Source organism: Salmo trutta, unplaced genomic scaffold, assembly GCF_901001165.1.
Source record: "Salmo trutta unplaced genomic scaffold, fSalTru1.1, whole genome shotgun sequence".
Taxonomy (NCBI): Eukaryota; Metazoa; Chordata; class Actinopteri; order Salmoniformes; family Salmonidae; genus Salmo; species Salmo trutta.
Window position 1 is genome coordinate 1 of NW_021822231.1, and position 14671 is coordinate 14671.

The 14671-nt window shown below is 41.5% G+C and overlaps 9 non-coding genes across 9 annotated transcripts; all 9 read left to right on the forward strand.

Annotated features, from left to right (window-relative positions):
• Nucleotides 1-664: 664 nt before the first annotated feature.
• On the forward strand, nt 665-738 carry trnan-guu (transfer RNA asparagine (anticodon GUU)). Its single transcript has one exon. It is a non-coding gene; the product is annotated as a tRNA-Asn (tRNA).
• A 1113-nt stretch (nt 739-1851) lies between these two features.
• On the forward strand, nt 1852-1925 carry trnan-guu (transfer RNA asparagine (anticodon GUU)). Its single transcript has one exon. It is a non-coding gene; the product is annotated as a tRNA-Asn (tRNA).
• Nucleotides 1926-3037: 1112 nt separating this feature from the next.
• trnan-guu (transfer RNA asparagine (anticodon GUU)) lies at nt 3038-3111 on the forward strand. Its single transcript has one exon. It is a non-coding gene; the product is annotated as a tRNA-Asn (tRNA).
• A 1112-nt stretch (nt 3112-4223) lies between these two features.
• trnan-guu (transfer RNA asparagine (anticodon GUU)) lies at nt 4224-4297 on the forward strand. The gene has a single exon. It is a non-coding gene; the product is annotated as a tRNA-Asn (tRNA).
• Nucleotides 4298-5409: 1112 nt separating this feature from the next.
• On the forward strand, nt 5410-5483 carry trnan-guu (transfer RNA asparagine (anticodon GUU)). Its single transcript has one exon. It is a non-coding gene; the product is annotated as a tRNA-Asn (tRNA).
• Nucleotides 5484-6595: 1112 nt separating this feature from the next.
• Nucleotides 6596-6669, forward strand: trnan-guu (transfer RNA asparagine (anticodon GUU)). The gene has a single exon. It is a non-coding gene; the product is annotated as a tRNA-Asn (tRNA).
• A 1112-nt stretch (nt 6670-7781) lies between these two features.
• Nucleotides 7782-7855, forward strand: trnan-guu (transfer RNA asparagine (anticodon GUU)). Its single transcript has one exon. It is a non-coding gene; the product is annotated as a tRNA-Asn (tRNA).
• Nucleotides 7856-10437: 2582 nt separating this feature from the next.
• trnan-guu (transfer RNA asparagine (anticodon GUU)) lies at nt 10438-10511 on the forward strand. Its single transcript has one exon. It is a non-coding gene; the product is annotated as a tRNA-Asn (tRNA).
• Nucleotides 10512-11611: 1100 nt separating this feature from the next.
• Nucleotides 11612-11685, forward strand: trnan-guu (transfer RNA asparagine (anticodon GUU)). The gene has a single exon. It is a non-coding gene; the product is annotated as a tRNA-Asn (tRNA).
• The last annotated feature ends 2986 nt before the right edge of the window (nt 11686-14671 follow it).

The following is a 14671-nucleotide window of genomic DNA, read 5'->3' on the forward strand; positions in this document are numbered from 1 at the left end:
ACATGAAAGATGACAAGAACCTATACCTGCTGCTATACTATACTTAAATGGATGTCAATGGTCTCTGATCTTCTGTTACTCAATAGCTTGATCATTCTGTGGTCTCCATGGAACATATCATTTATTCATATTAATCCGGCAAGTATGACAATGTAAATTATGTCAATCTGGCATGAAAACCCTTAGCATTTAAATGTATCTCGCTTGAAGGACAATGTTGGTCCAGTATGTGTGTGTTTGTGTGAATATGTGTGCCTATACGCCATGAAAGTGACTCGCCATTACATCATTCTTCCGGGGTCAGTCCCCTAATTATTTTGAATGGGCTTGGCGATCATATATTACATTCGTAAAACGCAGTTGTTTAAGATATATATTTATCAAATTATATTTGTGATTGTGGCTGAATTTACTCCTGCCAGATGCCATTTATATAATGTTGCGCTGACGAACATTGTGCTACATTTTTGCCCTTTTAAGGCCATTCAAAAACCTAACAAACGTTAGAGAACTACAGGGCTACTTCCTTGAAAATGTTGCGGCACTTTCGATGCACGTTGACACAACCATTGGAACAAAGTGTTGTTGTTTCGTAAACTCCATGTACAGTTGGATGAGATCACGGATGGCCAGCGATCAAGTGTCAGGGTCAGACATACAACAAGTCTCTGTGGCGCAATTGGTTAGCGCGTTAGACTGTTAATCTAAAGGTTGGTGGTTCGAGCCCACCCAGGGACGAGAGTTTTCAGTTTGTTGTGCTCCATGATGCGGATATGACATCCTCGGACCTGTAATGAGATTCCCTGTTACTTTGTCCTGCTGAGGGTCAATGCCAACACAAGCCTCTCTAGTGCAATCAGTTAGTGTGTTTGACAATCTATCTAAAGATTGGTGCTTCGACACCACCCATGGATGGCATTTTTCAGATTGTAGCGATGTGAAACTTCCTGACTTGTAGTGAGCTTCCATGAGACTTTGGCCTGCTGAGGGTCAATATAATCACTAGTCTCTGTGGCGCAGTTGGTTAGCGCCTTAGGCCGTTAGTTTAAAGGTTGGTGATTTGAGCCCACCCAGAGATGCTATCTTTCCATTTATAGTGATGTGGAAAGACCTTCCTGGATTTACAGTAAGCTCGCTTTTGACCTGCTTTGTTTCCTATTGTCACATGTGATTGGTGTGTTGTTGAACATGAAAGATGACAAGTTCCTATACCTGCTGCTATACTATACCTAAATGTCTGTCAATGGTCTCTGATCTTCTGTTACTCAATAGCTTGATCATTCTGTGGTCTCCATGGAACATATCATTTATTCATATTAATCCGGCAAGTATGACAATGTAATTGATGTCAATCTGGCATGAAAACCCTTAGCATTTAAATGTATCTCGCTTGAAGGACAATGTTGGTCCAGTATGTGTGTGTTTGTGTGAATATGTGTGCCTATACGCCATGAAAGTGACTCGCCATTACATCATTCTTCCGGGGTCAGTCCCCTAATTATTTTGAATGGGCTTGGCGATCATATATTACATTCGTGAAAACGCAGTTGTTTAAGATATATATTTATCAAATTATATTTGTGATTGTGGCTGAATTTACTCCTGCCAGATGCCATTTATATAATGTTGCGCTGACGAACATTGTGCTACATTTTTGCCCTTTTAAGGCCATTCAAAAACCTAACAAACGTTAGAGAACTACAGGGCTACTTCCTTGAAAATGTTGCGGCACTTTCGATGCACGTTGACACAACCATTGGAACAAAGTGTTGTTGTTTCGTAAACTCCATGTACAGTTGGATGAGATCACGGATGGCCAGCGATCAAGTGTCAGGGTCAGACATACAACAAGTCTCTGTGGCGCAATTGGTTAGCGCGTTAGACTGTTAATCTAAAGGTTGGTGGTTCGAGCCCACCCAGGGACGAGAGTTTTCAGTTTGTTGTGCTCCATGATGCGGATGTGACATCCTCGACCTGTAATGAGATTCCCTGTTACTTTGTCCTGCTGAGGGTCAATGCCAACACAAGCCTCTCTAGTGCAATCAGTTAGTGTGTTTGACAATCTATCTAAAGATTGGTGCTTCGACACCACCCATGGATGGCATTTTTCAGATTGTAGCGATGTGAAACTTCCTGACTTGTAGTGAGCTTCCATGAGACTTTGGCCTGCTGAGGGTCAATATAATCACTAGTCTCTGTGGCGCAGTTGGTTAGCGCCTTAGGCCGTTAGTTTAAAGGTTGGTGATTTGAGCCCACCCAGAGATGCTATCTTTCCATTTATAGTGATGTGGAAAGACCTTCCTGGATTTACAGTAAGCTCGCTTTTGACCTGCTTTGTTTCCTATTGTCACATGTGATTGGTGTGTTGTTGAACATGAAAGATGACAAGTTCCTATACCTGCTGCTATACTATACCTAAATGTCTGTCAATGGTCTCTGATCTTCTGTTACTCAATAGCTTGATCATTCTGTGGTCTCCATGGAACATATCATTTATTCATATTAATCCGGCAAGTATGACAATGTAAATTATGTCAATCTGGCATGAAAACCCTTAGCATTTAAATGTATCTCGCTTGAAGGACAATGTTGGTCCAGTATGTGTGTGTTTGTGTGAATATGTGTGCCTATACGCCATGAAAGTGACTCGCCATTACATCATTCTTCCGGGGACAGTCCCCTAATTATTTTGAATGGGCTTGGCGATCATATATTACATTCGTGAAAACGCAGTTGTTTAAGATATATATTTATCAAATTATATTTGTGATTGTGGCTGAATTTACTCCTGCCAGATGCCATTTATATAATGTTGCGCTGACGAACATTGTGCTACATTTTTGCCCTTTTAAGGCCATTCAAAAACCTAACAAACGTTAGAGAACTACAGGGCTACTTCCTTGAAAATGTTGCGGCACTTTCGATGCACGTTGACACAACCATTGGAACAAAGTGTTGTTGTTTCGTAAACTCCATGTACAGTTGGATGAGATCACGGATGGCCAGCGATCAAGTGTCAGGGTCAGACATACAACAAGTCTCTGTGGCGCAATTGGTTAGCGCGTTAGACTGTTAATCTAAAGGTTGGTGGTTCGAGCCCACCCAGGGACGAGAGTTTTCAGTTTGTTGTGCTCCATGATGCGGATGTGACATCCTCGACCTGTAATGAGATTCCCTGTTACTTTGTCCTGCTGAGGGTCAATGCCAACACAAGCCTCTCTAGTGCAATCAGTTAGTGTGTTTGACAATCTATCTAAAGATTGGTGCTTCGACACCACCCATGGATGACATTTTTCAGATTGTAGCGATGTGAAACTTCCTGACTTGTAGTGAGCTTCCATGAGACTTTGGCCTGCTGAGGGTCAATATAATCACTAGTCTCTGTGGCGCAGTTGGTTAGCGCCTTAGGCCGTTAGTTTAAAGGTTGGTGATTTGAGCCCACCCAGAGATGCTATCTTTCCATTTATAGTGATGTGGAAAGACCTTCCTGGATTTACAGTAAGCTCGCTTTTGACCTGCTTTGTTTCCTATTGTCACATGTGATTGGTGTGTTGTTGAACATGAAAGATGACAAGTTCCTATACCTGCTGCTATACTATACCTAAATGTCTGTCAATGGTCTCTGATCTTCTGTTACTCAATAGCTTGATCATTCTGTGGTCTCCATGGAACATATCATTTATTCATATTAATCCGGCAAGTATGACAATGTAAATTATGTCAATCTGGCATGAAAACCCTTAGCATTTAAATGTATCTCGCTTGAAGGACAATGTTGGTCCAGTATGTGTGTGTTTGTGTGAATATGTGTGCCTATACGCCATGAAAGTGACTCGCCATTACATCATTCTTCCGGGGTCAGTCCCCTAATTATTTTGAATGGGCTTGGCGATCATATATTACATTCGTGAAAACGCAGTTGTTTAAGATATATATTTATCAAATTATATTTGTGATTGTGGCTGAATTTACTCCTGCCAGATGCCAATTATATAATGTTGCGCTGACGAACATTGTGCTACATTTTTGCCCTTTTAAGGCCATTCAAAAACCTAACAAACGTTAGAGAACTACAGGGCTACTTCCTTGAAAATGTTGCGGCACTTTCGATGCACGTTGACACAACCATTGGAACAAAGTGTTGTTGTTTCGTAAACTCCATGTACAGTTGGATGAGATCACGGATGGCCAGCGATCAAGTGTCAGGGTCAGACATACAACAAGTCTCTGTGGCGCAATTGGTTAGCGCGTTAGACTGTTAATCTAAAGGTTGGTGGTTCGAGCCCACCCAGGGACGAGAGTTTTCAGTTTGTTGTGCTCCATGATGCGGATGTGACATCCTCGACCTGTAATGAGATTCCCTGTTACTTTGTCCTGCTGAGGGTCAATGCCAACACAAGCCTCTCTAGTGCAATCAGTTAGTGTGTTTGACAATCTATCTAAAGATTGGTGCTTCGACACCACCCATGGATGGCATTTTTCAGATTGTAGCGATGTGAAACTTCCTGACTTGTAGTGAGCTTCCATGAGACTTTGGCCTGCTGAGGGTCAATATAATCACAAGTCTCTGTGGCGCAGTTGGTTAGCGCCTTAGGCTGTTAGTTTAAAGGTTGGTGATTTGAGCCCACCCAGAGATGCTATCTTTCCATTTATAGTGATGTGGAAAGGCCTTCCTGGATTTACAGTAAGCTCGCTTTTGACCTGCTTTGTTTCCTATTGTCACATGTGATTGGTGTGTTGTTGAACATGAAAGATGACAAGTTCCTATACCTGCTGCTATACTATACCTAAATGTCTGTCAATGGTCTCTGATCTTCTGTTACTCAATAGCTTGATCATTCTGTGGTCTCCATGGAACATATCATTTATTCATATTAATCCGGCAAGTATGACAATGTAAATTATGTCAATCTGGCATGAAAACCCTTAGCATTTAAATGTATCTCGCTTGAAGGACAATGTTGGTCCAGTATGTGTGTGTTTGTGTGAATATGTGTGCCTATACGCCATGAAAGTGACTCGCCATTACATCATTCTTCCGGGGACAGTCCCCTAATTATTTTGAATGGGCTTGGCGATCATATATTACATTCGTGAAAACGCAGTTGTTTAAGATATATATTTATCAAATTATATTTGTGATTGTGGCTGAATTTACTCCTGCCAGATGCCATTTATATAATGTTGCGCTGACGAACATTGTGCTACATTTTTGCCCTTTTAAGGCCATTCAAAAACCTAACAAACGTTAGAGAACTACAGGGCTACTTCCTTGAAAATGTTGCGGCACTTTCGATGCACGTTGACACAACCATTGGAAGAAAGTGTTGTTGTTTCGTAAACTCCATGTACAGTTGGATGAGATCACGGATGGCCAGCGATCAAGTGTCAGGGTCAGACATACAACAAGTCTCTGTGGCGCAATTGGTTAGCGCGTTAGACTGTTAATCTAAAGGTTGGTGGTTCGAGCCCACCCAGGGACGAGAGTTTTCAGTTTGTTGTGCTCCATGATGCGGATGTGACATCCTGGACCTGTAATGAGATTCCCTGTTACTTTGTCCTGCTGAGGGTCAATGCCAACACAAGCCTCTCTAGTGCAATCAGTTAGTGTGTTTGACAATCTATCTAAAGATTGGTGCTTCGACACCACCCATGGATGACATTTTTCAGATTGTAGCGATGTGAAACTTCCTGACTTGTAGTGAGCTTCCATGAGACTTTGGCCTGCTGAGGGTCAATATAATCACAAGTCTCTGTGGCGCAATTGGTTAGCGCCTTAGGCCGTTAGTTTAAAGGTTGGTGATTTGAGCCCACCCAGAGATGCTATCTTTCCATTTATAGTGATGTGGAAAGACCTTCCTGGATTTACAGTAAGCTCGCTTTTGACCTGCTTTGTTTCCTATTGTCACATGTGATTGGTGTGTTGTTGAACATGAAAGATGACAAGTTCCTATACCTGCTGCTATACTATACTTAAATGTCTGTCAATGGTCTCTGATCTTCTGTTACTCAATAGCTTGATCATTCTGTGGTCTCCATGGAACATATCATTTATTCATATTAATCCGGCAAGTATGACAATGTAAATGATGTCAATCTGGCATGAAAACCCTTAGCATTTAAATGTATCTCGCTTGAAGGACAATGTTGGTCCAGTATGTGTGTGTTTGTGTAAATATGTGTGCCTATACGCCATGAAAGTGACTCGCCATTACATCATTCTTCCGGGGTCAGTCCTCTAATTATTTTGAATGGGCTTGGCGATCATATATTACATTCGTGAAAACGCAGTTGTTTAAGATATATATTTATCAAATTATATTTGTGATTGTGGCTGAATTTACTCCTGCCAGATGCCATTTATATAATGTTGCGCTGACGAACATTGTGCTACATTTTTGCCCTTTTAAGGCCATTCAAAAACCTAACAAACGTTAGAGAACTACAGGGCTACTTCCTTGAAAATGTTGCGGCACTTTCGATGCACGTTGACACAACCATTGGAACAAAGTGTTGTTGTTTCGTAAACTCCATGTACAGTTGGATGAGATCACGGATGGCCAGCGATCAAGTGTCAGGGTCAGACATACAACAAGTCTCTGTGGCGCAATTGGTTAGCGCGTTAGACTGTTAATCTAAAGGTTGGTGGTTCAAGCCCACCCAGGGACGAGAGTTTTCAGTTTGTTGTGCTCCATGATGCGGATGTGACATCCTGGACCTGTAATGAGATTCCCTGTTACTTTGTCCTGCTGAGGGTCAATGCCAACACAAGCCTCTCTAGTGCAATCAGTTAGTGTGTTTGACAATCTATCTAAAGATTGGTGCTTCGACACCACCCATGGATGACATTTTTCAGATTGTAGCGATGTGAAACTTCCTGACTTGTAGTGAGCTTCCATGAGACTTTGGCCTGCTGAGGGTCAATATAATCACAAGTCTCTGTGGCGCAGTTGGTTAGCGCCTTAGGCCGTTAGTTTAAAGGTTGGTGATTTGAGCCCACCCAGAGATGCTATCTTTCCATTTATAGTGATGTGGAAAGACCTTCCTGGATTTACAGTAAGCTCGCTTTTGACCTGCTTTGTTTCCTATTGTCACATGTGATTGGTGTGTTGTTGAACATGAAAGATGACAAGAACCTATACCAGCTGCTATACTATACTTAAATGGATGTCAATGGTCTCTGATCTTCTGTTACTCAATAGCTTGATCATTCTGTGGTCTCCATGGAACATATCATTTATTCATATTAAACCGGCAAGTATGACAATGTAAATGATGTCAATCTGGCATGAAAACCCTTAGCATTTAAATGTATCTCGCTTGAAGGACAATGTTGGTCCAGTATGTGTGTGTTTGTGTGAATATGTGTGCCTATACGCCATGAAAGTGACTCGCCATTACATCATTCTTCCGGGGTCAGTCCCCTAATTATTTTGAATGGGCTTGGCGATCATATATTACATTCGTAAAAACGCAGTTGTTTAAGATATATATTTATCAAATTATATTTGTGATTGTGGCTGAATTTACTCCTGCCAGATGCCATTTATATAATGTTGCGCTGACGAACATTGTGCTACATTTTTGCCCTTTTAAGGCCATTCAAAAACCTAACAAACGTTAGAGAACTACAGGGCTACTTCCTTGAAAATGTTGCGGCACTTTCGATGCACGTTGACACAACCATTGGAAGAAAGTGTTGTTGTTTCGTAAACTCCATGTACAGTTGGATGAGATCACGGATGGCCAGCGATCAAGTGTCAGGGTCAGACATACAACAAGTCTCTGTGGCGCAATTGGTTAGCGCGTTAGACTGTTAATCTAAAGGTTGGTGGTTCAAGCCCACCCAGGGACGAGAGTTTTCAGTTTGTTGTGCTCCATGATGCGGATGTGACATCCTGGACCTGTAATGAGATTCCCTGTTACTTTGTCCTGCTGAGGGTCAATGCCAACACAAGCCTCTCTAGTGCAATCAGTTAGTGTGTTTGACAATCTATCTAAAGATTGGTGCTTCGACACCACCCATGGATGACATTTTTCAGATTGTAGCGATGTGAAACTTCCTGACTTGTAGTGAGCTTCCATGAGACTTTGGCCTGCTGAGGGTCAATATAATCACAAGTCTCTGTGGCGCAATTGGTTAGCGCCTTAGGCCGTTAGTTTAAAGGTTGGTGATTTGAGCCCACCCAGAGATGCTATCTTTCCATTTATAGTGATGTGGAAAGACCTTCCTGGATTTACAGTAAGCTCGCTTTTGACCTGCTTTGTTTCCTATTGTCACATGTGATTGGTGTGTTGTTGAACATGAAAGATGACAAGTTCCTATACCTGCTGCTATACTATACCTAAATGTCTGTCAATGGTCTCTGATCTTCTGTTACTCAATAGCTTGATCATTCTGTGGTCTCCATGGAACATATCATTTATTCATATTAATCCGGCAAGTATGACAATGTAAATGATGTCAATCTGGCATGAAAACCCTTAGCATTTAAATGTATCTCGCTTGAAGGACAATGTTGGTCCAGTATGTGTGTGTTTGTGTAAATATGTGTGCCTATACGCCATGAAAGTGACTCGCCATTACATCATTCTTCCGGGGTCAGTCCCCTAATTATTTTGAATGGGCTTGGCGATCATATATTACATTCGTGAAAACGCAGTTGTTTAAGATATATATTTATCAAATTATATTTGTGATTGTGGCTGAATTTACTCCTGCCAGATGCCATTTATATAATGTTGCGCTGACGAACATTGTGCTACATTTTTGCCCTTACCTGTTGGGGCTACGGGTTAGCAATGAACCCTGAGACGGGATTGCTAGCAAGGCTGGAAATTCAAAACATCAAAAATCAAATAATTTCAATTTCTCAAACAATCAACTATTTTACACCATTTAAAAGATAAACATCTCCTTAATCTAACCACATTGTTCGATTTTCAAAGAGGCTTTACGGCAAAAGCATAAAGTTAGATTATGTTAGGACAGTACATAGCCACAAAAGTACAAACATCCATTTTCAATTCAAGGTCAGGCGTCACCAAAAGCAGAAACCAGCTAAAATTATGCACACCCTTTGACAATCTCCATCAGATGACACTCCTAGGACATTATGTTATACAATACATGCATTTTTTGTTCCATCAAGTTCATATTTATATCCAAAAACAGCATTTTACAGTAGCGTTGAAATTCAGATTTTTTTCTTCTCTGAAATGCTTCCGGTGAACAACGTTACAATTTTCTAAATTACTATTCGAAAACATTGGTAAATTATAATATTGTTATTCAAATAATTATAGTTTAACATTTCATAAATGCTACTGTATTGCCAGATTTCAAAATAACTTTACTGGGAAATCACAAGCTGCAATAAACCGGGTGCTGTGCTAAGAACAATAGGCTAGGCTATATAGGTTAGCATCATCTTGTAACCATGTAATATCAATAATACTATCGTCAATAATCCCTTACCTTTGATTATCTTCATCCATTGGCACTTCCAGGAATCCCAGGTCCACAACAAATGTGGTTTCTTTTGACAAAGTTCATAATTGATGTCCAAATAACTCCAAGTTGTTCCATGTTGTTAGCGCTTCGGTGGCTAATAAAAAGTAGCGCGGGGGGTGACGTCACGGCGAAAAGTTAAAAAAGTTACAAAAATAATCTATTTACGTTCGTTCAAACATGTCAAACGTTGTTTAGCATCAATCTTTAGAGCCATTTTTAACGTGAAACATCAGTAATGTTTCAACCCGACCTCTCCTATGTCTAGATTAGCGTTTTTGAAAAATGTCTCGTGTCTCATGATTGCGCAGGTGCAGGCAATAATGGAAGTGACGACATCCCAGAGACGTCAACTTCACTGCATTCTTATTTGCTCTCTGTTCATCATAGACGCTTCAAAAAACTTTATAAAGATCGCTGACATCTAGTGGAAGCCGTAGGAGTTGCGAAATGAATCCTTTCTCACTGTGGTATCTATAAAACAATGACTCAAAAAAAATAGTACAGCCACAAAATTATTTTTTTCTCTCAGGTTTTCTCAGGTTTTTGCCTGCCATATGAGTTGTGTTATACTTACAGACACCATTCAAACAGTTTTAGAAAATTAAGAGTGTTTTCTATCCAAATCTGGTAATAATATGCATATCCTAGCTTCTGAGTTGGTGTAGGTGGCAGTTAAAAATGGGCACATATTTTTTCCAAAATTCTCAATACTGCCCCTGTAGCCCGTAGAGGTTTTAAGGCCATTCAAAAACCTAACAAACGTTAGAAAACTACAGGGCTACTTCCTTGAAAATGTTGCGGCACTTTCGATGCACGTTGACACAACCATTGGAACAAAGTGTTGTTGTTTCGTAAACTCCATGTACAGTTGGATGAGATCACGGATGGCCAGCGATCAAGTGTCAGGGCCAGACACGCAACAAGTCTCTGTGGCACAATTGGTTAGCGAGTTAGACTGTTAATCTAAAGGTTGGTGGTTCAAGCCCACCCAGGGATGAGAGTTTTCAGTTTGTTGTGCTCCATGATGTGGATGTGACATCCTGGACCTGTAATGAGATTCCCTGTTACTTTGTCCTGCTGAGGGTCAATGCCAACAAAAGCCTCTCTAGTGCAATCAGTTAGAGTGTTTTGACAATCTATCTAAAGATTGGTGCTTCGACACCACCCATAGATGACATTTTTCAGATTGTAGCGATGTGAAACTTCCTGACTTGTAGTGAGCTTCCATGAGACTTTGGCCTGCTGAGGGTCAATATAATCACAAGTCTCTGTGGCTCCTTTGGCCGTTAGTTTAAAGGTTGGTGATTTGAGCCCACCCAGAGATGCTATCTTTCCATTTATAGTGATGTGGAAAGACCTTCTTGGATTTACAGTAAGCTCGCTTTTGACCTGCTTTGTTTCCTATTGTCACATGTGATTGGTGTGTTGTTGAACATGAAATATGACAAGTTCCTATACCTGCTGCTATACTATACCTAAATGTCTGTCAATGGTCTCTGATCTTCTGTTACTCAATAGCTTGATCATTCTGTGGTCTCCATGGAACATATCATTTATTCATATTAATCCGGCAAGTATGACAATGTAAATGATGTCAATCTGGCATGAAAACCCTTAGCATTTAAATGTATCTCGCTTGAAGGACAATGTTGGTCCAGTATGTGTGTGTTTGTGTGAATATGTGTGCCTGTACGCCATGAAAGTGACTCGCCATTACATCATTCTTCTGGGGTCAGTCCCCTAATTATTTTGAATGGGCTTGGCGATCATATATTACATTCGTGAAAACGCAGATGTTTAAGATATATATTTATCAAATTATATTTGTGATTGTGGCTGAATTTACTCCTGCCAGATGCCATTTATATAATGTTGCGCTGACGAACATTGTGCTACATTTTTGCCCTTTTAAGGCCATTCAAAAAGCTAACAAACGTTAGAAAACTACAGGGCTACTTCCTTGAAAATGTTGCGGTACTTTCGATGCACGTTGACACAACCATTGGAACAAAGTGTTGTTGTTTCGTAAACTCCATGAACAGTTGGATGAGATCACGGGTGGCCAGCGATCAAGTGTCAGGGTCAGACATACCACAAGTCTCTGTGGCGCAATTGGTTAGCGCATTAGACTGTTAATCTAATGGTTGGTGGATCAAGCCCACCAAGGGACGAGAGTTTTCAGTTTGTTGTGCTCCATGATGCGGATGTGACATCCTGGACCTGTAATGAGATTCCCTGTTACTTTGTCCTGCTGAGGGTCAATGCCAACACAAGCCTCTCTAGTGCAATCAGTTAGTGTGTTTGACAATCTATCTAAAGATTGGTGCTTCGACACCACCCATGGATGACATTTTTCAGATTGTAGCGATGTGAAACTTCCTGACTTGTAGTGAGCTTCCATACATGAAGGGACATCGCGTGCGCCATCCGTATGGTTAGTGAGAAAGTCCATGTTGCAAATGTACCCTCCCTTACTAGACGTCCGACCACGTCCGATAAATCCGCGGACGGCGTCGGGCCGATCGCGGGGGCCGGATCTTCCAGGAAGTCATCGAACGGAGTCTCTCGGACCTTCGGTTTCCGTTTAATAAAATTTTCAAATTTTGGTCATTTTCTTGCAGTCCCGGATTATTCCACGAGAGGGCGTATGGAATCATATTGCAAATGTAACATATATCACCAAATGCGACACGGCTTTTTCTCCTAAACCGAAGACAATTCGAAGACGAAACTCGGTCTGCGTGGGTTTGGCATAATGGGCAGTTGGCCCCGAACAGGATGGAGTCGAGGCCTCGACGCTTTTCGAGTTAAGGCTATTTTTCTGGGATTGAAAGTCAAACAGGAAAATAGAGTGCTGATTTGACCGCTTCACATCAAACTACATGAGCCTACGGTGTCAGGAGAAAAGGAACCATGCATTTACCAATGTTCATTTCAGAGAAATTGTACAATGACACATTGGTGATATTCAACAACAAGAGGTTTTTTTTTTCAAAAAAGTTACATATCCAGTTGCAGCGTGTTCAGATGAGTCCGTTAAGGCAGGTTTCGGAGCTCTGCGAGATTTCTGTGATTTTCTGTGATTTTCTGAAACAACACACACTTGTTCAACCCTCTGTAAATAAGTCAGTTCTTAACAGAAACACTTAAAACTCAATATTCTATAAGAGCCTAACGTTCAGATTCCTGTGTCAACCAGAAATGCCTTATAATGGTGTCATAGGGGCTGCTTTGAAGGGTTAAAAAGGTCAGATCTTTCCACAACTTCATATGTGTGACTAGGCAACCCTCATGAACTGTAAATCAGTCATTTATCCCATCAGATGTCAAAGAAAAGCTCTCTCAAACACACACACAGCAAGGACGGAGTGACACAGAGCGGTGCTTAAAGACACAAAGAGCCTGCAATGGCATTACCATTATCTCTAGGCTGAGACGAGTTCAATGAGACGCCCCGCTTGACCGTAGCTTGCTCGGTATGAGCGCAGCGACCGTGAGAAAACTAGGCCCAAAATGAGGCCTGCACCAATATGTCAAGTGCTTATGGGTGACAGTGAGAGAACCATTAGGGTTAGAAGCACAATTCAACCTCAGGAGCGTTCCTGAGGTCCTCCCGATCTGTGCAAGCCTAACCTTGACCCTGTGGCATTAACCCTTCACAGTGAAAAGAAGGTGTTTAGATCAAACTGTGTGCAATGACTTCTCTCCCCATAGGAATACATTGACAATTCTCCTAAATTCAACCTGAAGTCTATGTGGGTTATGAATGCCTTATGAACCTGTCTTCTATAACAATCCATCAGGCTACTGTGAGGTCTACCTGTGTCGATTCTAAGGTTCCTGGAGCAACCGGAAAATGTTAAAATCACCCTAGAGCTATTGTCATATAAGCAACCTGCAGATAGTGAAAATCACGCAACTCAACCATCTGTCATTCAGTCAATTCTTAAGGTAGAGACTTCATATTCAGGATTCTGTTTATGTCTACCCCAAAGACAACGTGTGTGAAGCAAGAGCTTCCTGTGACAACCGGAAGTTGTTAAAAACAGCCAAGAGCTATTGTCATATGGTCAACCGGCATATAGTGAAAATCACGCAACTCAACCATCTGTTATTCAGTCAATTCTTAAGGTAGAGACTTCATATTCAGGATTCTGTTTATGTCTAACCCAAAGACAACATGTGTTGAGTAAGAGCTTCCTGTGACAACCGGAAGTTGTTAAAAACAGCAAAGAGCTATTGTCATATGGTCAACCAGCATATAGTGAAAATCACGCAACTCAACCCTATGTCATCCAGCCAATTCTTTAGGTAGAGACTTCATATTGAGGATTCTGTATATGCCTACCCCAAAGACAACGTGTGTCTATTCTTTTTGCAAAAAAAAAAAAAACACACACACACAATTTGGCCATAGGGACATAGTGTGGGGCTTAGAGTCTTATACCGCCTTCAATAGTTACTTTTGTTGAAACGATTCAAGAACCGTCAGACCTAGAGCTCCGAAATTTTAGAAACCTGTCCTAGAGCTCAAGTCGATAGTGCACGGTGATTTATGGGGCTCTAGAAGGTTCTCTGACCGAGAAACCACCTCGTACATTTGCAATATTTTCAATTCATTTTCAATATCACGGACATGGCGACATTTAGAAATGTCCCAGAGTCGCAAGACTAGGTGCATTGAAACCGCCTCGGCCCGTAGAGACGGACCCCAATGTCTCTGTCCGATAGCTCATTCAGGGACCCCGTAGTAACGCCCTGAAAAAGTGGATTTTCAGCACCAATTAGGCCATTGCTCGGGCACCGAATGACCTATCGAGCCGAAACTTGGGATTCGGGGTCGCCTCACATAGGCCTACACATAATGTCAGAGCTGGACCCGCAGCTATAACGTAACTATGTGTTTTAGGTTTTTTTATGGTTAAAATTGAAAGCACTGTGAATTATGGGCCTTCTCTGACATATGTGATAGTTGGCTTCTATACGAGTTGGAAAAAGTGGATTTGGTGTCAGATGCTATCAGTTTGGTGTCAAAATGACATCTAATTGACTGATGGACGCTGACTGCTGGGTGACGAGCAATGGAGAGGAACCACAGTCACTGCCCGGCCATCCCGAGTTCATCGAGCCAGTCAATAATGCATTTCTGCAGTATTT